The 24,264-nt window shown below is 33.7% G+C and overlaps 1 long non-coding RNA gene across 1 annotated transcript; it reads right to left on the bottom strand.

The window, feature by feature from the left end:
* Positions 1 to 2,147: 2,147 nt before the first annotated feature.
* LOC127721592 (uncharacterized) lies at positions 2,148 to 3,323 on the bottom strand. Its single transcript, XR_007991326.1, has 2 exons — positions 3,011 to 3,323; positions 2,148 to 2,288 (listed from the first exon to the last, which is right to left on the bottom strand). It is a non-coding gene; the product is annotated as an uncharacterized LOC127721592 (long non-coding RNA).
* Between the last annotated feature and the right edge of the window lie 20,941 nt (positions 3,324 to 24,264).

Genomic DNA, 24,264 nt, shown 5'->3' with positions numbered 1-24,264 from the left:
TATAGTTTGTTATTATGCGACCACTCTTGAAAATGTGAATGTGATTAATCTTATCAATCTTACAGTTACATTGTTTTGCTACACGTCCGTTAATTGTATCTAATATACAAATATTTTACCTGTAAAGACAGGTAGTCTCAAAAGCATGGCAGATGAATTTTGTTTCACAGCTGGGTGCCCAAGGTACACGAGGCTCCGTTTATTGCAGTAAACTTTTATTCTATACTTGTAAGGTATTTCACTGCTGAGTGCCCAATATACATGTTTATTGTAGTAAACCTTGTCAAATATCGTCGGTGCACTTGTGGTAGGATTCAGGAGGGTGTGGATGGGGCTTTATAGAATGGAGAAATAGGGGCAAAAAAGTATAGAATGGAGAAAAATGGACCGACAAATAAAGAATAGAGAAGAGAAAATAATAAGTTATTAAGATTTAAAGAATAGAGAAAAATGGCATAGAAATTATAGGAAATAAAGAACCCCCATCCAGACCCTCATTCAGATTATCCAACGTAATTTTTTTTTTCAAACAAGTTTCAACCCCCCCACCCCCCCCCCCACTTTTTTTAAATTTCCGTCTGATAATTAGGTCAAGTTTTTGCAAACAATGTAATAAGCGACGATCACAGAAGAGAGAACAAGTTTCATTAAAGGTAAATGAGTAATTTCCTTACGTAACAGATCAGCAAAGAGGTTATAACTGCAATGGATACATAAAGCAAACATAAGCCCTACAAATTATATATATATGTTCCCAAAATATCGCCGGCATTTTCATTTTTCAATTCACAATGTCCAGTAACATTGATTTTTTATCTTGGGATGATAGTGATCTCAATCTTGATCTTTTACGTGGTGAATATACTGCATCAGATATTGAATCTGAGGATGACTATACGTCCCTGCTGCAAAGACTGCAAAAACTACAAAAACTCCAAAAGAAGCATCAACCGCAAGTACATGTAAATCAGAACGAAGAAGCTTCAAAATTACGTGACTGAATAATCAAATTATCTCCATGTTAACATAAATAGAACCACATTAGTGTAAATTACGATGACATTTTTTCAACACCAGAAATATGTGCCCTCTTTCAAAATCCAAGACAAGAAATTTTGTGCCTCAATACAGAGCCGTAAAGTTTTTGAAAATTTGAATATTGTCTATTGTTAAAGTGTCGTATGTTTTAGCTATATCGCTATGCTTTTTGTAACCCTAATAATTGAGCAACTCAGATGAAAAGAGTTGTGATTTGCTTTAGTTTTTTTAGCCACAGCAAATATAAATGTGCTTGTTCAATGTTTGGTGACAAACCATGTTAATTGTTGTCGGCATGATGCTTTGTAAATAGGTTCCCTATAACATTTTTTTGTTGGGTAACTGCTGACAGTTTACCATTTGAAAATTCTGAGAAGCCAAAAATAATGCGGAATGTATAAATACGTAGCAATGTCATGCAGATCTAAACAAGAATGTTAAATATGATAGCATATATTGATGTCACCTTTCTGTAAATTCAACTTCGATTCACAACTGCTTGTCAATGGCAAATATTTCATGTACAGTCAGTCTGATTAAACCGAAATGAACTATTTTCAAATTATGTTTAATAAAGTTTGTTTTTATGTTATGTCGTTGCACCAATGTCCCATGCTAGTGGTGGTGATAAGCGCCTAAAAATATTTAACATTGTCACATTCTTTATGAACCCGTCTCAAGTCAGGAGCCTGTAATTCAGTGGTTGCTGTTGGTTCATGTCCGTCATATTTGAATTTTCGTAAATTGCTTTGTTATTGTAGACACTTCGTTTTCTCTAGTGAATTGTAATATATTTTCCATGTCGGGGACTTTTGAAGCTGACTGCACGGTATAGGTTTTCTCATTGTTGAAGGTAATTACGGTGCATTCCAATAACTTACATCCACTTCATTGAACTTCATTTGGACTAAAGGAGTTGTCTGATGATCATTTACAAAAATATATAAAAATCTCCTTAAAGTTTGCTTCAAGTGACTATTCCTTTAATATATAAAGATGTGTGGTTACTTGTTTTTTTTCTTTCATTGAACTGTTATCCAAACTGAGCGTGTTAGTGAATTTCTGCATTCCTGTCTTAGTTTTAATATATATAATAATAAAAATGTATATTCAAAGACTTAAATATTTATTTCTCCATGTAAGACAAGCATGACAAATTCAATGAAATTTAAAAAAATACTAAAAAAAGTCATTTTCTCCTGTAGTACTTCTCCCTTCTTCTAATGCGTGATTTCTTTCTGGGGGTATTCCTACAATAAAGAATATATTATAAATAAAAAGAAATAATCTTTGTCAAGTTTATAGCATAGGCAATTCATTAATTTTAAAGACAGTAATCTGAAACTTGAGACTCAGCAGTAATTGACCAATCATGACAATATGGATCAAAATAGTTAAACTGATAAAGGATGCAGACCAAAGGTGCATGTACTTTTTACATCATGTTTGGGTCAATTATTTAAAAAAAAAAACGTCTATTTAGGAACTCATGATGTACTGGTATTTCACATGGTGACACATTTTCATTGCACAATATTATTATACTAGCATGTATAGACTGCATATATGTTATCAAGGGGAACCAAATATAAATCTAAATTTCTTTCACTAACAATACAAATTCACCTATCAGACCTCATGTTGTGTGTGTGCAACTTGTCTCGTGTGTTTCTCAGTTCTGCAGCGGGAACTTACTGATACAGAAAAATTGGAATTTCATATAATTACAAATTTTACATCATTACATCGGTTAATTACTAAGGCTTGCACATACATTATCCGGAAAACAGATTGTTCATCTGAATGTAAGTTATGGGTGAGTTGCTCATTGACCCTGTCCCACGGACTGGTAATAACTCGAGGTTACTTTCCGGTTTGGTCGGTAAATTCAAGTCTATAACTGCACTTCTTTTATTTAAAGTGCTTATAAACCAACATTTATGAACATGTCAAATCTTATATTCACGCTTACCGGAACATAACACTCTTTATAAATCCACATTTGTTAATTATTATTTTCTCTTTCGCTGTCAAAAATGGCGGTCGAATCCTTCTTGTCAATCATTGCGGGTCACGTGCCGAGTCACGTGATCGAAGACTTACAATTAATTACTATTTGACTGGTCAGTACGGGAAGTGACCAATCTCTGTGTTATAGTAGTCTCAGGCAAATCTAACATGATTTGTCATGCCGTTTAATTGATTTCTCACTCATTATAACAACAGTCCTAACGAATTGAAAAATGCTTGATATAATTATTTAAATACACATGTATACCTAATTGTCAATGTAAATAGTGTTAAAAGTTTATGAAGCGAAATGATTTTTACAAAATTTACTATATAAAGTAGTATATGATTTATGAAACTAACTCTGTGATGACACCACAAGTTGTTTTGCAGTTTCTAGGTTGAATTCATTAAGGAATATCCTTAATGTGACGGATATACAGGTAAAATCAGATATATTCTCACCTGTTGGTTTTAAGCTGAAATCTTGAACATCATATTTCATTATTTTCTAAATTGATGATTGAATGAAAACAAAATAAATTAAATATGTATAAAAACTGGTCTTTATACCTGACCTAATTTTATTTCATAAAAAAAAATTCTGCTTGTAACCAAAACGTGTCTTGTTGAAGAATAGCGACATTTTGATATTTTTTTCTTTAGTGTGTTTTATTTTGAAGTTTCATATAAATATCACAAATCTTTCAACATACGATATTTGAATTCATGTTAACATACTATATATATTGAGTGACATAAAATAACTATTTACTTCTAGGGAAGAAATGATTCTAATATCTATCAGGGAATGCCTACTCCCACCTGAAATCTAGATAAATATTATTTATTTACTTCTTTGGAAAAATACTTGATGGAATTATTTAAATACACACGTATACCTAATTGTCAAGGTAAATAGTTTAATCGCTTATGTTGCGAAATGATTTTTACAATATTTTCTATATAAAGCATTCTATGACTTATGAGATTCAACTCTGTGATGACAACACCAGTTGTTTCGCAGTTGCAAGGTTAAATTTCCTGAGAATATCCTTAATATGACGGATATACAGGTAAAATCACTGGTATATTCTCACCTGTTGGTTAAGCTGAAATCTTGAACATCATATTTCAATTATTTTCTAACTTGATAAGATTGATTGATTGATTGTTGGTTGCTTAACGTCCAGTGACAAATATTTCATGCATATTCAGGATGAGAACAAATTAACAATAAATACAATAGGTAGGGTTCTGTAATAGGGGTGCCAGGGATCAAGGTCGGAGAAATTTAGACAGCCACGGGAAATGAGGGTTATTGGATAGGTACAGAAAATTTAGCCTTGCAACAGGTCACCTACGGATCCCTCAGAGAGTTGTTGCAAGGGTTCTTAACGTACAAAGAGTGTGGCACTCTCTTTACACGAGGCATCGGATTTAACGTCCCCATTCTGTCCGGACGTGGCTGCAAATTTGTACATCCCGCACAGCCAAACAAACGCCCCACTTTAGCAAGAGTTTTACTGCCAGTCGGAGGTAGACCAATGGTGACCATACTTCTATTCCCCAGTCACCCTTGGGGGAAAGTGATTAGAGAATGAAGACAAAGTAAATAAAATCTGTATAATAACTGTGCTTTTTCCTGACCTACATTTATTTCATACAAAACTTCTGCTTGTAACCACTACGTGTCTTGTTTAAAACTACTTACGATAAGACTGTGTGATATGGCGACATCTTGATAATAAACACATAATCGTTCTGCACGAGTGTTGGTTACCTTAAGTCCAGTGGCAAATATTTTATGTTCAGGAGCAGAACAAATCCACACCTATTACAATAGTTAGGTCCTGTAATAGAGTCCATTCTGATTGAAGGTCGGGGGAAATATGGACTGCTACTAGAAAATGAGGGAAAATGGATTAGGAGAGGAATTTCGCCTTGAAATAGGCCATATATGGAACTCTTTATAAGAATTTTTGCAAGGGTTCCTTGCATGCCGAGAACGTAGCATTCGCTATACGAGGCATGTACCTTCCGCACATCAAAATGGACGCCCCACTTTAGCAAGGTTTTACTGCCGGTCAGAAGACGACCTGTATTGACCATATCTATTTTGTCCAGTCACATTTCAGGTGGGACATGAGTTGGTAAAGAAAGAACTGTTGCAACATTTAATAGAAGTTAATAAGTGTGAAAATACTGGTGCATCACCTCTATGGCAAGCAATTGCGACGGGATATGTTAATGTAGTCAAGAACTGTTACAACACTCAGTAGAGGTAAATATGTATAATAGTATTGGTACATCACCTCTGTCTGTAGCAAGTCAATAAGGACCCAAAATTCCTACACGTTTTGCCAAATACTCTGTGGGCAATTTATTCCTTGGGTAGAACATCCTTAGTATTTCGATGAGAGTCACAACATGCATCTATACCTTGGATAGAACTTTATTTTTTATTTCGGTATTGTCGCAAAGTACCGGTATATCTATTCCTAGGATAGAACATCATTAGTATTTCGAAAGAGTCTCAGAGTATAAAACGACTCGATAATACAACAGAGAAAGGGGATAGTTGGCGAATGACCTGTTACAACTTCTTCGGATGAAAACAGATTAAAATCAAATAGAGTTTAATGAAACAAACCTATATGTTATTGGTTTCTAATCCCAACCTACTGACCCATTCAACCAACACCTAAATACATGTACACGTTTTGAACAACTTGCAGATTTTCTACATTTCGAGAACTCATTTGAAACGATTGTCTACTTCGATAAGATACTGCTTATATATTATGTTATCAATCCTATACTTCTGATGGGAGTTCAAGAAATTCTCTGTATCAGGCATTTATCATTTGTTCATAACGAGAAAAAACTTAATAAAGGTACTATTGTATGTGCCTTTGATAAATTATCTTGGATTTATCTACGTCTAATAGTCGTAAAGCTGCCAAGAAAACATTTTCCAAGCAATAAAATATTAAATTTGATAATTTTTAATAAAAGTTATCGATTGGTTGATTGTTGGTTGCCAAACGTCCAGTGGCAAATATGATCTGTATTCTCGAATTGCTTCTAAAACCACTAAGCATTCTAGATCTAAAGTAGACCAGTTTCTCTCTGCCTTAGACAAAGATCTACCTCCATATGCTATAACACGTCCTCTACCTGTTTCAACTTATTGTGACAAATAATACCCTATTGCACTATTTGATGCATCAGCAGTTACATGAAAAGGCTTGTTCATTTTTGCATGAACTAATATTGGTGCTGTTATTAATGCTTGTTTCAATTTTTCAAATGCTATCTGTGTTTCTGAAGTCCATTCAAATGGAATATTCTTTCTTATCAATTTATTGAGTGGATTTGTAATTGAAGATTGATTGATTGATTGTTGGTTGTTTAACGTCCAGTGGTAAATATTTCATGCATGTTCATGACGAGAACAAGTTAACAATAAATATAATAGGTAGGTCTGGTAATAGAGGCCGTCCGGGATGAAGGTCGGGGAAATTTGGACTGCCACGGTAAAAATGAGGGTATATTGGATGACAGAAATTTAGCCTTGCAACAGGCCACCTACGGACCCCTCAGAGAGTTGTTGCAAGTGTTCTTCACGTGCAAAGAGCGTGGCACTCTCTTTACACGAGGCATCGGATTTAACGTCCCCATTCTGACCGGACGTGACTGCGAACTTGTACATCTCGCACAGCCAAACGGACCCCCCACTTAAGCGAGGATTTTACCGCCGGTCGGAGGAAGACCAATGATAACCATATTTCTATTCCCCAGTCAACCTAAAATTAAAATAAAAGAAATCTGAATGTGCTAATGTCCTAACTGAAATGGAAATGCTGCGAGAGTCACTGCTTCCGTCATTGAATGATATAAAACCCATTGCATAAACAATGTCCACCATTGCTTGGCTGGTTGTTTTTCCCTAAATTTAGTTAAAGAAATTACATTAAGCATTCTCGCAGCCTGTACCAATGGTTGATGATTAGCAATCGGATTTGAATTTAACAATGGTGGACAATTTGAATAATTACCATTGGACGTTGTTGGCCGACTTGTAACATTTGGAAACTGATAATTTAATTTTAGTGGGTACATTAGGTGCAAAGTTAAATTTATAATTAATTTGATTCTTGCTGCCAAATTCCACTCCTGCACCACCTTTTTCTGATGTTTCCTTTTTCTGTGGCACTGGCGCCGCAGCTCCCTGGTTTTCTGTTTGTTCCAGGTTGTCAATGGTATATGGGTGTGTCTCCTCGTCTACTTCTTCTGGTATTTGTTTCAGTTCTTTCGCTAGTGTCCCTTCTCCAACTTTGGATCCGGGTGCTGGTGACAACGGGTGAAATCCTTTAAGGTTGTTGTTCATGCTTGGTTTGGTTGTCCTGGTTTTTCGACCACTTCTAAGCTTCATCCACCGAAGACCTTTATTTCTTTTCCTCCACCTGGGGAATAGAAGTATGGTCACCGTTGGTCTTCTTCCGACCGGCAGTAAAACCCTTGCTAAAGTGGGGCGTCCGTTTGGCTGTGCGGGATGTACAAATTTGCAGCCTCGTCTGGTCAGAATGGGGACGTTAAATTCGATGCCTCGTGTAAAAAGAGTGCCATGCTCTTTGCACGTTAAGAACCCTTGCAACAACTCTTTGAGGGGTCCGTAGGTGACCTGTTACAAGGCTAAAATTCTGTCCCTATCCAATATACCCTCATTTCCCGTGGCAGTCTAAATTTCTCCGACCTTGATCCCGGACGCCCCTATTACAGAACCTACCTATTGTGTTTATTGTTACTTTGTTCTCGTCCTGAATATGCATGAAATATTTGCCACTGGACGTTAAGCAACCAACAATCAATCAATCAATCTTTTCCTCCACTACTTTTTATACTTGGTTTTGGTGTTGATTAGGGACTTTACTCGATTTGGTGTAGTGAGAGGATGGATGAAACTTGTAGGTGTATGTAGATGACAAGTAACTGTTTGATATACGTGATTTTTTGGACTTTTATCCTTCCGCTAGGGTTTCTGAAATTGTCCGGTTAGTAGGTTACCTTTAAAATAAAAACACAAAGTTCTGTTCAGTTGGGCACCCAAGGGTGACTGGGGGATAGAAGTATGGTCACCATTTGTCTTCCTCCGACCGGCAGTAAAACCCTTGCTAAAGTGGGGCGTCCGTTTGGCTGTGCAGGATGTACAAATTTGCAGCCACGTCCGGTCAGAATGTGGTCGTTAAATCCGATGCCTCGTGTAAAGAGAGTGGCAGTCTAAATTTCTCCGACCTTAATCCCGGAAGCCCCTATTACAGAACCTACCTATTGTATTTATTGTGAATTTGTTCTCGTCCTGAATATGCATGAAATATTTGCCACTGGACGTTAAGCAATCAATCAATCAATCTTCAGATCGGACGTCCCAATCTTGACCTGGCTTGGCTTTGAAATTTCACTAAGCCGACCGAATAATCACTTTAAAAAAATTGTGTTGCCGGTTGGATGAAGACCAATGGCTCACCATATCTGCACAACCCAGCCACCAATGACATATAGAACAAACACTAGTATTCGATTGCAAAAAAAAATGCAAATTGTGGAACTTTTAGAACTAGATATTAATCAGTCAGCATAAATAAAGGCAATGTTTAATGGTGGTAATTAACAGATTAAAACAAATGGAAAACTTACACAAAGTACATCCCCCAAGTATATTACAACATGAACTGGAGCGATGATGTAGGGGCAAACTACTCCTTCTTTAATATAAACTCTTTTCTATAGATGTGTCTGGTGGTAATTCTAATGTAGCATCCATCAGTCTGTCAATGTGTACTACTTTAACAGTGGTAGGGGCGATAATTTTATAGTTCCTGAGTCCAACATATTGGCAGTTCAGTTCATGTATTTCAAAACCCTGTCCGTAATCTGTGTACACAATCTCATATTGAAAACATATGTCTGTTGTGCTAATGTAGCACATAGAAATATAAGTGTAAGGATTGATTTATTGATTGTTGGTTGCTTAACGTCCAGTGGCAAATATTTCATGCATATTCAGGACGAGAACAAGTTCACAATAAATACAATAGGTAGGTTCTGTAATAGGGGCGTCCGGGATTAAGGTCGGAGAAATTTAGACTACCACGGGAAATGAGGGTATATTGGATAGGGACAGAAATTTAGCCTTGCAGCAGATCACCTACGGACCCCTCAAAGAGTTGTTGCAAGGGTTCTTAACGTGCAAAGAGCGTGGCACTCTCTTTACACGAGGCATCGGATTTAACGTCCCCATTCTGACCGGACGTGGCTGCAAATTTGTACATCCCGCACAGCCAAACGGACGCCCCACTTTAACAAGGGTTTTACTGCCGGTCGGAGGAAGACCAATGGTGACCATACTTCTATTCCCCAGTCACCCTTGGGGGTTAAGTGTAAGGAAGAAAACAATCATCTTTGCAGCATTGAAACCCATTTTTCACAGTTATGTAAACAAATATTTATTTCCGGTTTTCTTAAAAAAAAAATTATAATTGATGAAATATTATTTATGTATCATATAAAGAGGGGTATATTTTCTTTTTTACTCTAATTAAAATAATACAATACATTTAACTGTTTAATTAACTTTTGGGGTAACATAAAAGTTGTAATCTGATCCCGAACTCGACTGAGTTATCTGACTATATGAACATACTATATTTTCAGGTTAAAGAATGGAATCCCTTTCATTTACGTTTTTCAAACGATCTAAGATTCATAGCAGTGTTTTTAATGAATTGGAGATATGGTGGAGTAGTTTTGAAATTCTGATGAGTGTACAGTTGATTACTCATCAACTGTTTCAAAGTATACTATCCTCCCAAGAATATACTAACTCGTTAGAGAAAGGAAAATTCTATTTTTATAATTGTATAGATACATACAACCTTCAAATTTCTGACATAATAAACAAAATAAACACCGTTAACAGATTACTTGATGATGAATACCTAAAGGATGAGTTATGGAAATTATACAGAATCTGGGTACATCCTATAAATCATAAGACTGGTCCTATTGTGGATTAAATGATAAAAGTTTTGAAGAACTTGAATCCCATTCTGAACCGGAAAAAATAATTCGACTGAACAATTTGTGCGAGGAAATGAATAACCTATTTGAGATTTTTAGTGAATACAACACAGTGTTCAACTTGTTTATTTCATCAACTTTTATTTCCATATAGTATAGAAGAGGAGTGAGAAAAAAAAACAATAATAAATTCAGTTAAATAGAAATGGAAAAGATTTATTTTAAAGTTTACCGGTTTGTTCGATCAGGGGCGTACATACGTCCCTGATTTAATTGTATATCTGTTTTCTCATCTTCACTGCGTTATTAATGGAAATATAATCTGACAGTTAAAAAGGCGTTTCTTATTTATTTCATTTGATATTTGTCCAACTTGAATGTCTGTTTTTAAAAAGGCGTTTCATTGTATAGTGGAAATACATAGATTAGGGCTTGGCTTGTAATTCGTTTTATTTAAATTGTGTATAAAATCAGATACTTGCTACATAGTTTTCACTACACTTTTTTTTTGTATAGGTATAATAGTAGTAACTTCAATAGTAGGGCCGAAAATGGAAAACACTCAATCAGTATTTGCATTCGATCAGAAAATAAACGCGAGTGGGAACATCGAGTTCCGATGTAGTTTTGGAAGGAAAAAGGCTTTAGTTCTGCGGCGGCATAGAGGTTTTTTTTATATAGAACTATATGATAACCGGCAAGAGTAATCTGATAAGATTTCCTTAGGACTAGACGAGTTGGACATTTTAGTGAACGCCAGGGAAAGTCTGGAACAGTTAAAAGGATACTATCCACAAGTGGTAAGCTTAACTCCTAATAACCAATCGCATTTTTTTTTATTCTTAACTATAAGTTCATGCATATTGACAGACTTTTTTATGTAATTGACAGTATTTGAAACTATGTTTATAAATAACTCAGGTTGTCCATTCAAATATTTGGTAATAAATGTTAAAAATGGTTGTAAGTAGTTATAGAATAGGGATGAGAGGACAAATTAGGGTGGCTCAAAGTGGTCAGGACAAATTAGGGTGGCTCAAAGTGGTCAAGACAAATAAGGACGGCTCAAAAGAATCAAGACAGTTTAGGGTGGCTCAAAGTGATCAGAACAAATAAGGGAGGCACCTTTATTGAGTTAACATTGCGTATAGCACTCTATAACCTTGTGACATCACACCAAGTAAATTGTTTCACACAAGAACAATAAAGCATTCTTTTTTAAGAAGTGTAGAAGATGGGTGTTAAGTTTGTATATGGAGATTTATTGAAAACAAAAAAATGTTGATGTGGTCATACATCAGGCGAACTGTCTTTGCATTAGATCACATGGTTTGTCTCGACAGATAGCTGAAAAATATCCATGGGCAGATATTTATCCCACTTATAAATCAAACAAACACCATAATTAAATATCACAAATTTATTTACTTCTTCAACACTATCAATGATTTATAACAGTCTATACTAAACATATCAAATATAACTCTTTATAAAATATTACCCTGAGTTTAAAAAGCCACAAAATGATAACAAACAAACTAAACATTTCGAGCATAACACTTTAATATTTAATATTACCCTGAGTACTTGAGATAGATACCTTTTAAATATCTATCAATTTTCATTATTATTTTTATTTATTGAGAAATTTGGGTTATAAAAAGAAGAAAAAATAATCAAGATAATTAACAATAAAACATTTTCCTATGAAGATTTTAGCCTAAAAGATAAAATTCTTAAATTTCACAAGATTTTGCTATAAAATATAAAATCCATAAATTTTACTTTCATAATAAACTTACACAAATGTTTTATCTATATCTTACTCAAACTTTTCGTTAAATAAATAATAAATTAAAATTCTGATTTTTTTTTCATACATAAAAGAATTGATTGTTTACTCTATGGTATATCCTACATGCATAATTAGTTCACAGATACACAATCAAAGAAAGATAACCTCAATCCATTTCATAAGCAGTCAAATAACATACATTCTATATTGCAAACATAATGGCACTTTTTTTTTAATTAAAAATATTTTGCAACACCAATAAATAAATATCATGACTAATACTCTTATTCACATTGATTTGATATTATAACAAAACAATATTTTATCTAATGAAAGAATGGTGTATGGAATGTTAATATTCTAAAGTGTAAAGCACCCTTTGAAATGTTCAATGAAATGTATTACATTAAAAAAAAAAAAAAAAAAAAAAAAAAAAATGCATCAGAGTAAAATAAAACATTTATTTTAAGCACTAATTACACCATTAACTATCAGAAAGAACATAAAAATAAGTTCATATATAACATATTTACAAAACATCACATTTTTCAGATTTTATAAGCTAACCAATTTTCTTCATGTGATATTTTAACACCTGCCCCAATTACAAGTTATTTTGACATATTCTCAACACAGATCATCATATTTGTTACACCAAAATCTGTGATAAGACTTAACTTTTATCCCTCATCAAACATTCACCATTTTAACCCCTTCAGATTAAAGTGTTAAGACTTAACTTTTATCCCTCATCAAACATTTACCATTTTAACCCCTTCAGATTAAAAAAGTTTTCACACCCTCACCCTATGCTTCTTTGTAATAAATTCACATAACTAGACTTATAGGAGGTATCCTGTAGTGAAATCCAACCTAGAATTCACTATTTCTGATGACACCTAAATTCTTATGGAATGTGACATCAAAATAACAAACAAATTGAAATACAGAATTACCCTGAGTATTTGTGAATCATATGATTACTAAAGTATAATTTAGTATTCAACATCAATAGCAAAAATTCTAATACACAATATTCTGAATACTGTTTTAACCATATCAAAATATATGACATATAAAAAGGAGAACATCATCATAAAAAACAAAACAACTTTTCAGACATATCTCAAAGTATAAATATACCCATCATATAAAGTGATAACACCAAGTTTCCTAATAAAAAAAAAAATCATTGCTATGCTGTTTTGGTTATATCAAAATGTATGGCATATAAAAAGGAGAACATCATCATAAAAAACCAAACAACTTTTCAGACATATCTCAAAGTATAAATATACCCATCATATAAAGTGATAACACCAAGTTTCCTAATAAAAAAACAAATCATTGCTATGCTGTTTTGGTTATATCAAAATGTATCATCATAAAAAGCAAAACTACTTTTCAGACATATCAAAGTATAAAATATACCCGTCATACAAAGTTATATAAAAATTAAATCAATATATACATATGTATGTATTATTTTAATAGTAAGATATAGTATAAAAGTTGGAAGAATGTCCACAGGACATATATGTAAAAACCAATAAAAACAACACTCACAGCATGGATAATCCATTTAAAAGTATACCCCACCAATCAAAGTGGGACTTCAACCTAAAACTCAGCTTTTATACCTATATACTAAAGTAGATCTAAAAGATATACCATATTTTTTTACATATCTAGAACAAGAACTTTCATTTGCCTTATCATCAAGATTTTCAATTTTAAAATGGATTTATTTTTTAAAGCAAGAAATATCAACCATATTATGTTTCCTTGTCAAAAGTGTGAGGATTGCCCAGCTGAAAAAGACATTCTTAAAACTTTTATATATTGTGTACCGCTAATATATCGTGCAGAAATCATTATAGAAACAATGGGGACATTCCATACCTTACTCCATGCTAGCAGCACTATGCAAAAGGATGTGCTTATCTATAAGCACAGCAGTTTTGTGGAGCCTATCCATAAAACATTAAAGAGGATAGAAGAAGAGTGGGCCATTAATCTAGCAACATTAAAGAGGATAGAAGAAGAGTGGGCCATTAATCTAGCAACATTAAAGAGGATAGAAGAAGAGTGGGCCATTAATCTAGCAACATTAATGGAGGATATTATGACAGAAAGGTGAAATTTTAATCTATGAATTGATAATTCCTAAAATAAAAAAAAAAACGAAAAAAAAAAAGAAAAGTCAATATTTCTTAACAATACACATTTCGAATGGGAGTTAAATAAAATTATTTAATGTTATTTAATGTTATGTTTTACCTTTAAGTTGTAACAATATTTTTAAAATTTAAAGTTATTTTTGTTTAATTATAGGATAAATGAGAACAAATAGGAAAAACCAACCGAGGATTGGGGGAGGACAGTCGTCTGAACAAACACCTTCTTAGTCTCCCCATTAGTTGAGTAGGATGTAGACATCTCGGATGTAGACATCTCTGATGTAGGGGTTTCCGCTGTAGATTTATCCACATCAGAAGCAGTCATCATATTTGTAATCCTAGAACTACTATAGCCATCATTTGAACTTGTTGACAAAATTTTACTGAACATCTCCGGCTATAAATATAAAAAAATAAACACAGAACAGTAGAGCACAGCATGTGAAACTTATGTAAATGAGATATGCATAATTCACTAGATTTTATATAAAACACATACTTATAAAATTAGAGTTGTCGTCATAATTACCATAATTAAGTATATAAAATCTTGCTAACATGTTCACCTCGAGTGTTAGAAGCACTGGGTTCCACCCAAACCAAGATATACAAGACTTAAAAATTAGAATTTGCTACTCATCTCCAAAGTACACCTTATTAAAGAGATAACCTTACTACAAAGGTGCTTAATGGTTTTTTTTATGTTTGTTTTGTTTGTTTTATTCTGTTTTAATAAGTGGTTGGTTTTTTTAGTAATGTTGAATTGTATGTGTGTAGGTGTTGCCTATACCTTCAACCTTTAAAAAAAAGGGGGGTGTACTTACACAGTATGCACTCCCAATCTTTACTATGGTGGATTTGGGTGATGAAATCACACTACATAGTTCAGGTTTCCCAGTTAGCACAAAAAATTCATGCAGGTCTCCCAAGATGATGATAATTGACTCCTCAGTTAATCTATCGATGGTCACCCTTCTAATTGATGACGGTCCCTCGAACAAGTATCTCCCTTTCCCCTCATATAAACAGTTGAGCTCTACCACACTGTACGTTGAAGGGTCTTCAACTGTCTGACACGTCCTTGTATTCATAGCATATGCATTTGTAATGCAAATGCATTGACATAGCATCCAAATCATTAAGAAACTCATCTTGTCTTGTATGCGTATTAACTTATAAACTTTCCCCGCCAAATGTCAACATCTATTACGTAATTTTTTCGTTGTTTACTTTTTATTGGATTGCTTTTATTTTATTCAAATAGACTATTACTTTAAGTAAAATATCTTTGATTTTTCTCTATGGGTTTGATTTGAAAAATAAAATTTATTTATTTTCTCAAACATGACATAATGTATACATATGACAACCACGTGACAATAGTTCAGTTTCTTGTATATTCCTCCATTAATTGTGGAGCACTACCCAAAGGGTATAAAAAATAAATTGACAGTCAATCCAATGTTTCGTCTTTAAAGGGTGAACAACTACGGATGGGACGATCTATTCAATACATCTTTCGACACTTTTTGTTTGTTTTTTGTTTTGTTGGTTTTACGAATTCAAAACTAGTTACAAGTTAGGATAAGGGTACCAGTCTTCAAAATACTGATAGAAATATGATAACTTCTTTTTAAAATGACCATTCCAGAGGCGGATCCAAAACTTTTTATTAGAGGGGATCACTGACTGCACTACATTCCCTCCATCACCATTATTTATTTATTTATTCATATCGAGGGAAAAGGGGGGGGGGGGTTAAAAAACGTATTCATACTGCATAGACATTTTATGTTTCTTTGATAAGGGTGAGAGCCCATCCTTGAAAGGGGTGTTGCTGTAGGGATAAACTTTTATAATTTAAAGTTTAAATACCCCAATCATCTGAATAAATTAAGGGGTGTTTCACTTTGCTATTAAATCAAAATATTCATGAGACTGAATTGATATCAGGGGATCACGGCTCAATCAGTTACCGGTTGAATTTGTATGACTTTTTCGTTACACACGTGGGTTGGATGAATGTTCTCATATTGATTGATTGATTGATTGTTGGTTGCTTAACGTCCAGTGGCAAATATTTCATGCATATTCAGGACGAGAACAAGTTCACAATAAATACAATAGGTATGTTCTGTAATAGATTAAGGGATTAAGGTCGGAGAAATTTAGACTGCCACGGGAAATGAGGGTATATTGGATAGGGACAGAAATTTAGCCTTGCAACAGGTCACCTACGGACCCCTAAAAGAGTTGTTGCAAGGGTTCTTAACGTGCAAAGAGCGTGGCACTTTGCTGCAATGTGTAAAACAAAACAAAACAAATCACCTGATTCCGCTACAAGAAAAATATACACACGATTAGTGAATCTGATAGCTCATCAGATGGTGAATTTTATGAAGGAACTATAGACATTCCTGTACACACTACAGATAACACGAGGTACGAGACCTTGAAAATAAACAATCAACCAATCAGATTTCAGCTAGACACTGGAGCTAAATACAACGTCATCTCTACAAAAACATTCTCGCAACTAAATCTCGATGTAATCAAAACAAAACCAGACATCTCATTAAAATCGTACTCTGGTATCAAACCACGATATGCAGTTAACATTCCCTGCACTTACAAAGGTCAAACTTGTGATGTCAAATTCTATATTGTTGATATAGATTCAACATCAGTACTTGGGGCAAAAGCATGTGTAGACTTTGAATTAATTAAAAGACTCTACACAATACAAACAGAAGACAATCAAATCATTGAAAGCAATCAAACAAATCAAATTCCGGAAGATATCCGAAAGAATTATGCAGACATTTTTAAAGGCATAGGGTGTATACCAGGAGAACACTCAATTCAAATTGACAGTACAGTACAACCTGTGGTGCACGTACCTAGAAAAATACTAATAGCAATAGAGGACAAGGTTAAAGAGGAACTCCAGAGAATGGAACAAAATGAAATAATTGTAAAACAAACTGAACCTACTCCTTGGGTTAATTCAATGATTACGTTTATTAAGCCAGATAACAAGGTCCGAATTTGTTTAGACCCAATTGACCTCAACAAAGGGATCCGTCGAGCGCATTATCCATTAAAGACTATCGAAGAAGTTATAGCTAATATGCCCGAAGCAAACGTTTTGAGTAAAATTGATGCAAAAAATGGATTTTGGCAGCTCAAGCTCACAGAAGAGGGCTCGAAGCTCTGTACATTCACCACTCCATTTGGGAGGTACCGATTCAAAAGGCTACCGTTCGGAATCGTCTCAGCATCAGAAGTGTTTCAAAAGGCAATGTCTGAAATGTTTGATGACATAGAGGGCGCAGTATCTATCATAGATGATGATATGATATGGGGCAAAGATTTACAAGAACACAACGAACGACTTAAAAAGGTTTTAGATAGATTAAGAGAAAACAATCTAAAACTGTGTACTGAGAAATGCGAATTTAGAAGAAATCAAATATCGTATGTTGGACACTTACTTACATCTGAAGGAGTGAAACCTGATCAAGAAAAAGCTAGAGTTGTACAAGCTATGAATCCGCCTGAAAACAAAAGCGAGCTGCTAACGTTTCTAGGATTTATAAACTATCTTACCAAATTCATACCAAACATGTCAGAAGTTAGCGCACCACTTAGGCAACATCTTGAGAAGAAAACTGCATGGCATTTGAATGAACAGCAACAAACAAGCTTCCAAAAGCTGAAACATATGGCTACGAATTCGCCAGTACTAAAGTACTTTGATCCAAAGTTACCATTAACTCTTTCAGTTGATGCAAGTCAAAAGGGATTTGGTGCAGTGATTCTTCAAGAAGGAAAACCGATTGCGTACGCGTCGAGAGCTGTGGCAATAAGTCAGCAGAGATATGCACAAATAGAAACAGCTGATTGGAGACTTCACCGGCGAAATAGAAAACATTTACGACCTACGAAATGTAACAAAGATCCACATACACAGAACATGAATCATAATCATCAAGTTCATAAGGAGGTTATCAACACACTCAGTGCAGACGAAACATCAGCATGTGTAACTCAATCCGTCGTTACAAAAACAAGGTCAGGAAGGAATGTGCAAATACCAACGAAATTTAATGATAATGTGCGATAAGCGATGTCAATGTTCTATAAAAGTGTTTATTATTCAATTAGTGTGAAATCAAAAATAATACAAGATCAAGAAACTTAGTAGTGATGAAATATATCAATATATGAATGTGAATAAAAGTATCAAAATACATATAAAAGAGAAAATTGAATGATTCAAAATAGTGAAACAAAATTGTCAATAAAATCCATAAATATTCAAATTAGAATAACGAATATCAAAACATTATGGAGACGGGATGTATATAGGATTGCATGATTAGTTGACTTTGGTTAGGATATTAAGATTAGGATAGGACATTATAGATAATTAGATGGAACAGTTGAATTCATATTAATTAAGTGCTATTCGTCTAGGTTAGTCTATGGAAAGGTATATACTATGAAATTTAGAGCGAGGGGCTTGCCCCGAGCTCTTAATTTCATAGTATATACCTTTCCATAGACTATCCAATTTAGCACATATTTACAACTCGAGTAATCTTTTAATTGGTCTATTGATAGTTTATTTTGGCTGACTACTTGTATCACAGGTGTTTGTAAAACGGAGCTCATTAACGAATTTTGTAAATCTACTCACTAGTATCATTGTAAAATATGTGATTTCAAAAGGCCCTTCACTCCAGAATGAAAAGATGGTAGCTGCTGGTGTAAGTATGTATACTGATATAAAGCGGTGTTTTACTATACATGTTCTTCTTACAAGGTAAGATGACAAAATAAATTGACCAAAAGCAGGCAATAATTAAATTGCAGTGGAAGCTTTACATGTTTTCAAAACATTTTTTAATTTCACTGTAAAACTAAAGCTATATTAAATTTGAAACATATAGATAGTTTGTCCCCAAAGATATAGTCTAGCAGATAGGCATTAAAAAGCAACTACAAATAGATCAGAGATTATAGGTTTTGTGTTTTTTTTTTTATTAGTTCAAAGTAAAAACTAAAAGAATTATCAGAATATGTTTATATATATATATATATATATATATATATATATATAGAAGTCTATAAAAAGGACCAACCAGCAAATTTACTATGTACCGGATCGTCTAGAATAGACGATACTGTGCAGATAAGGAAAAAAATTATATAAGTCTAGAGATTTGCACAACGATACTAATAGTGTCAATTGACACCGAAGAAGGCTATTTGTTAAGCCGAAATATTTGTCAACACGATTTATTAACAACATCTTCGTATAATACAATCTTATATTAGTATCGTTGTGCAAATCTCTAGACTTATATATATATATATATATATATATATATATATATATAGGTGGCACATTATCTTCAGACATAATCACCGTTTTTCAATTCATGACATCGTCCTGAACATGCATGAAATATTTGCCACTGGACATTAAGCAACCAATAATCAATAAATCAATCAATTCATGACGAAATAGATCACTTTCCTTAAGAAAGTTTAAAAAATTATCACCAAGTTGCTTTAATTTTCCTTCACAAGGTTTCATAGTACACACTTTTCTGTGTACAAAGTAATTGCATGGATGATACATTATCATAATTTTAAGATATCGGTGTACTCTAATCAAGGTATAAAGAACCATATGTATTACCCTTTATTTAAATGATAAAATTTGCAATTGTCAAAAACATTTTTTAGATCCAAAGATTTTAATAGCAGGATATTTAAAAATCAATGTGAAAACTAATTACAAACTATTTAATTTAATTTGGAACACAGCATTTTATTTCAAAATAGCCAGTGGCAATTTTTGTTTTAAATATCTTGATTACGATACAATGAAATGTTACCCTTGTGGTCATTCATGCGTAGTTACTTAGTACACAGGAAAAGTATGTACTATGAAAATTAGAAGGCAAATATAAGCAATTTGATTGGACGAGAAGTTGTAAGTATGTGCTAAATTCAGATAGACAGTAATTTGTAGTCACATTGATTGTTTATGAAATATATATGTCAGTTAAATTTCAATATCAGCAAACCAAATAATTAACAAATTTTATTTTGAAAATCTTTCTATATATATATTAATGATTTATTTAAATTGATTAATTTCGTCAATTTCTCATTTGCATATTCCTCTTTAGTTAAATCAGCTACTAATATTTTCTGATAATGGGAGATGTCATGTATGCTAAATCTGTTTTCTATTTATACTCGGTTACAGCCTCTGTTTCATATATGTACACGTCATGTAGTAGTTATAATTAAAATGGATCTGGAACTTAACATGTCTGTTCACTAAGCCATACGTAACAATTATAAATAACCGGTCAGGAATAAGCACAGTACTAGCCTAGGTTATATACATATGTATATCACCTTACACCAATCTATGTCCAATATCCGCTCCACTTCTAATAATCGGACAATAGGATTATAATAGTCTAAGCCTATAGTTTTTTAAGCTGAAATCTTGAATAGTATACAATGATTACAGAAAAAAAACCGATTTAAATGTGGGAAAAGTGTTAGAACAGAATGTTACACAATACATATTAAACAGAGCACAAACATGTTCCCAAAGCTGAAATTTTTTTTCGCACTGAACAATTTCCATCATTAAATGAAATATGGAATATAATGTAGAAGTAATGTATGGTTTGTTTTTCAAGGTCGTAGAAACAAACAAAAGTGTCTTCAAAGTACATTTGTTTGCTTAGAGTAACTTTTGCCAAAGGAAACTTGGCAGGTGAACATGTATATTTTTGGTTACAGCTTATAACCAACACCTTTCCTTGTGAAAGCATTTGGCCAAATAAATATAGAACAGGGACCCCTGTTTCCGTGTAGATACAATCCGAGGGCTGTTAATCCGGGTTTGTACTTTTTTGTCTAATCGGTTATTAACAATACATGTAATTGTATTGCATCGCGCTCTCTACACGAGGAGTCGGATTTAACGTAGCAAAATGTTGGCCAGTGGTTTATTGCTGGTCGACAGACGACTTGTAGTGACAGTATTTCTATTCCCCAGTCACCTTGAGGTGTAGAACATGATGATGTTATAGGACTTTTTATAACATTCAGATTTAGTAAATAAGTGTCATAGTACTAGTACATCTGTGTATCGTTTGTCAGGAAGGACACATTAAACATGCTAATGTAGTTAAAAGAACTGTTACAACATCCAGCAGAAGTCAATCTCTGTAAAGATAATAGTATGAAACATCTATGGCAAGCAATTGGGGATTGGAAATGTTAATTTAGTTTTAAGTGTTACATAGATACAATAGGTATGTCCTGTAATAGATTGATCGTTTCCTCACGTTAATTTGCAAATATTTTATAAATTTTCAGGACGGGAATAAATTTCTATAAATATGTTTCTCTCTCTTTTTCTCTCAAACTATACAAAAGGTCTACTTTAACCATGTAAACTGATTATGACCAAACGTATATACTTGATAGGAACAGAGATACATGTATGTAAACAGATAGCGACAACGTTAACTTTTCAGCGGGAGAGGGGAGACAACTGCTTTAGTCTGCCCTATCCCTCATTCTCGCATAACAGAAATGGTGGAGGCAAGTGGAAAGATCTACGGTACCCGTAATGTTAGTAGTTTCCCCAAGAAAATGATATCTAGCGGACTAGTGTTCTTGGCGTTGGAAAAGAAAAAGAATTATGTAATATATATTCTGAAGGAGAACAAAGTTTCAATACGACATCCATTCATATAAATAACACAAAACAACTATTTAACATGGAATTTACAGAGGCATCAATGGAATTCATGATTGAAGAGTTAGAATTTGGAACCTTGCCCGTGTAGCATATGCAATGCAAATGCTGAAATAAGGAGGGAAAGATATACTTAATAAACGTCCAATAGAGGATAATTCACTGAGCAATCGTTTAAAAGAATTATATCATCTGAAACAAACTTTTACTCTGAAGAAATAGCAAGACTATGAAAAGTTATGAATTTGACAAAACATAATAGAAAACGACTAATACGGATTTGGATTAGGATCACATGTTCATGACTCAATTTCTGCAAAAGTTAAATGAACGCCTCACTTTGGCAAGTGATTATATTTCTATTCCCAAGACGCACTGGAGATACAAGTGAAGAGAAACTTCACAAACCTATCATTTGACCATCCAAATGTTTGTATCCAGCTTGAAATGAAGATTGCTCAGTCGGCAATTGAAGAGCAGAAATTCCAGTCTCGAAAATAAGTCGAAGAATTTAATGCAATGACCTAGTTGAACAACTGAAATATGTTCTATATGGAACGGGGACCCAGTTATTTCCCCCCATTGAAACGCATTGAAAATCATAGTAAATAAATGGGGTGCTATCCAATAAATAATTTTGATAGCCACCTTGGGACTTCTGTTTCACGTTAGGCATTTGTTTCGAAGTTTCTAATTGCAATCTCAGTGCCTCATGACCGGCATTCCGTTGCACAATTTTGTTTTGATTGACAACAGGGTAGGTCGGTCTACTTCCGGGGAAGAATAAAGGCTAGAATTTAGGCAATTTACTCTATGTACCGACGCCAAATTACATTTAAATCAATCAAAATTTTTACAGAAATTCAAGCTAGAAAGCCTACCCATTCAAATAAATCTACATTCAGTTACAGAACTTGTGTAATAATAAAACTACACCATTTTAAATAAAAGTTATATATTTTTTTTAAGAACTACATTCGTGGGTACCGGACTGGTTGCCGTAACTGGGATCCTATTCCTGTCAGACTTTAATTTTTTTTCCAGACTTTAAACTGCACTTTTAAAATAAAGATATACATCTCAGTAGTTATTGTGCAAAGTTTCGATAGATTTGATCCAACAGTTACAGAGTTATTGATCCTTATCTATGACATCTCAAATACCAGAAAATTGATCGGATAAAATCATAAATTCATGAAGAAAATATGCTTAAAATCAGCAAAACTTTTTTATTTTAAAAGATATTTACATTCTGTAAATTGCACATGGTAGATAAATTCATTTTTGATATAGAAATCTAGTTAAAAAAGAAATTCTGCTGAAAAAATATTAATTATAATTATTTTTTTAATTAAAAAAAAAAATCTTATAAGAATTACATATGCAAAGAAGCATACCCCATAACAAGGGTATAAATCATGAGACTTAGTCTTCAAACAGTCAGCTTAGTTCATTTAATATACAATGGAAAAGGCTAGATGCAGAGAAGTTCTCACTTGTAGCTAAAACCAATCAAGACGGCACCTCCTACAGTTTAACAAATGTCGAGGGAAATCCTGGATCCGCCTGAATGCTTAATGCTACTGTGCGTTGTTGTACTTCTGACTGCTCTAAATGTCCCACTAGTTCATACGTGTGTGGTGGTGGACACTCAAACTGTTGGTGACTCATAGGAGATCCATGTACTTGGGTCCAAACAAGTTAACCAACCTGAATATGGATAACAAAGACAAGTTAATAATGCAGGAACTTTTAAAAATGAAACTTAGCGAAGAAGTAATAATGAAAATGAAATTTAATCATAACACTCAAAAAGGTGAATCTGTTAACAGAGCACTAAGTGTTTCCTTACCAAAGAATATGAACTTTTCTAGAAATTTGAAGGGAGGGAGGGCATCATCAATAATTCACACTTTGAATAATGGTACAGCTTATTCCTTGTGACAAAAAGCAGAATGTATTGGTTTTAAAATCTCAAAAGGTTCATTAAAACACTTCGACCAGATGTAAAAGGGAGTGTGAACGGAACAAAGTAAACCAAAATACTCCAGAAAGGAAAAAGAAAAATTTACAACGCACCGGACAGAAGACTAAGGTTCATGTGGAAGAAATGGATCGAAGCAAACGTACAGATAGATATAAAAAAGGGCAACCTGATCCAAAACTTGATGCTTTATTTGTAAAAGCATAATGGACGATCATTCATATGGTAGAGTAATACCTGCTAAGAAGAATATACATACCAGAAGCTGTTCTTCAAAAGTTCCAAAATCAAGGAAGATATAGCTGCATTCATCTACTGCTGAAAAAGATATAGACAAAATTAATGGTCCTTTTAAGGACCACCAAAATCT

The sequence above is a fragment of the Mytilus californianus genome, unplaced genomic scaffold (genome assembly GCF_021869535.1).
Source record: "Mytilus californianus isolate M0D057914Y unplaced genomic scaffold, xbMytCali1.0.p SCAF_12, whole genome shotgun sequence".
Taxonomy (NCBI): Eukaryota; Metazoa; Mollusca; class Bivalvia; order Mytilida; family Mytilidae; genus Mytilus; species Mytilus californianus.
The sequence above is the reverse complement of the archived record's forward strand: the minus strand, read 5'-3'. Positions and strand labels throughout refer to the sequence as shown.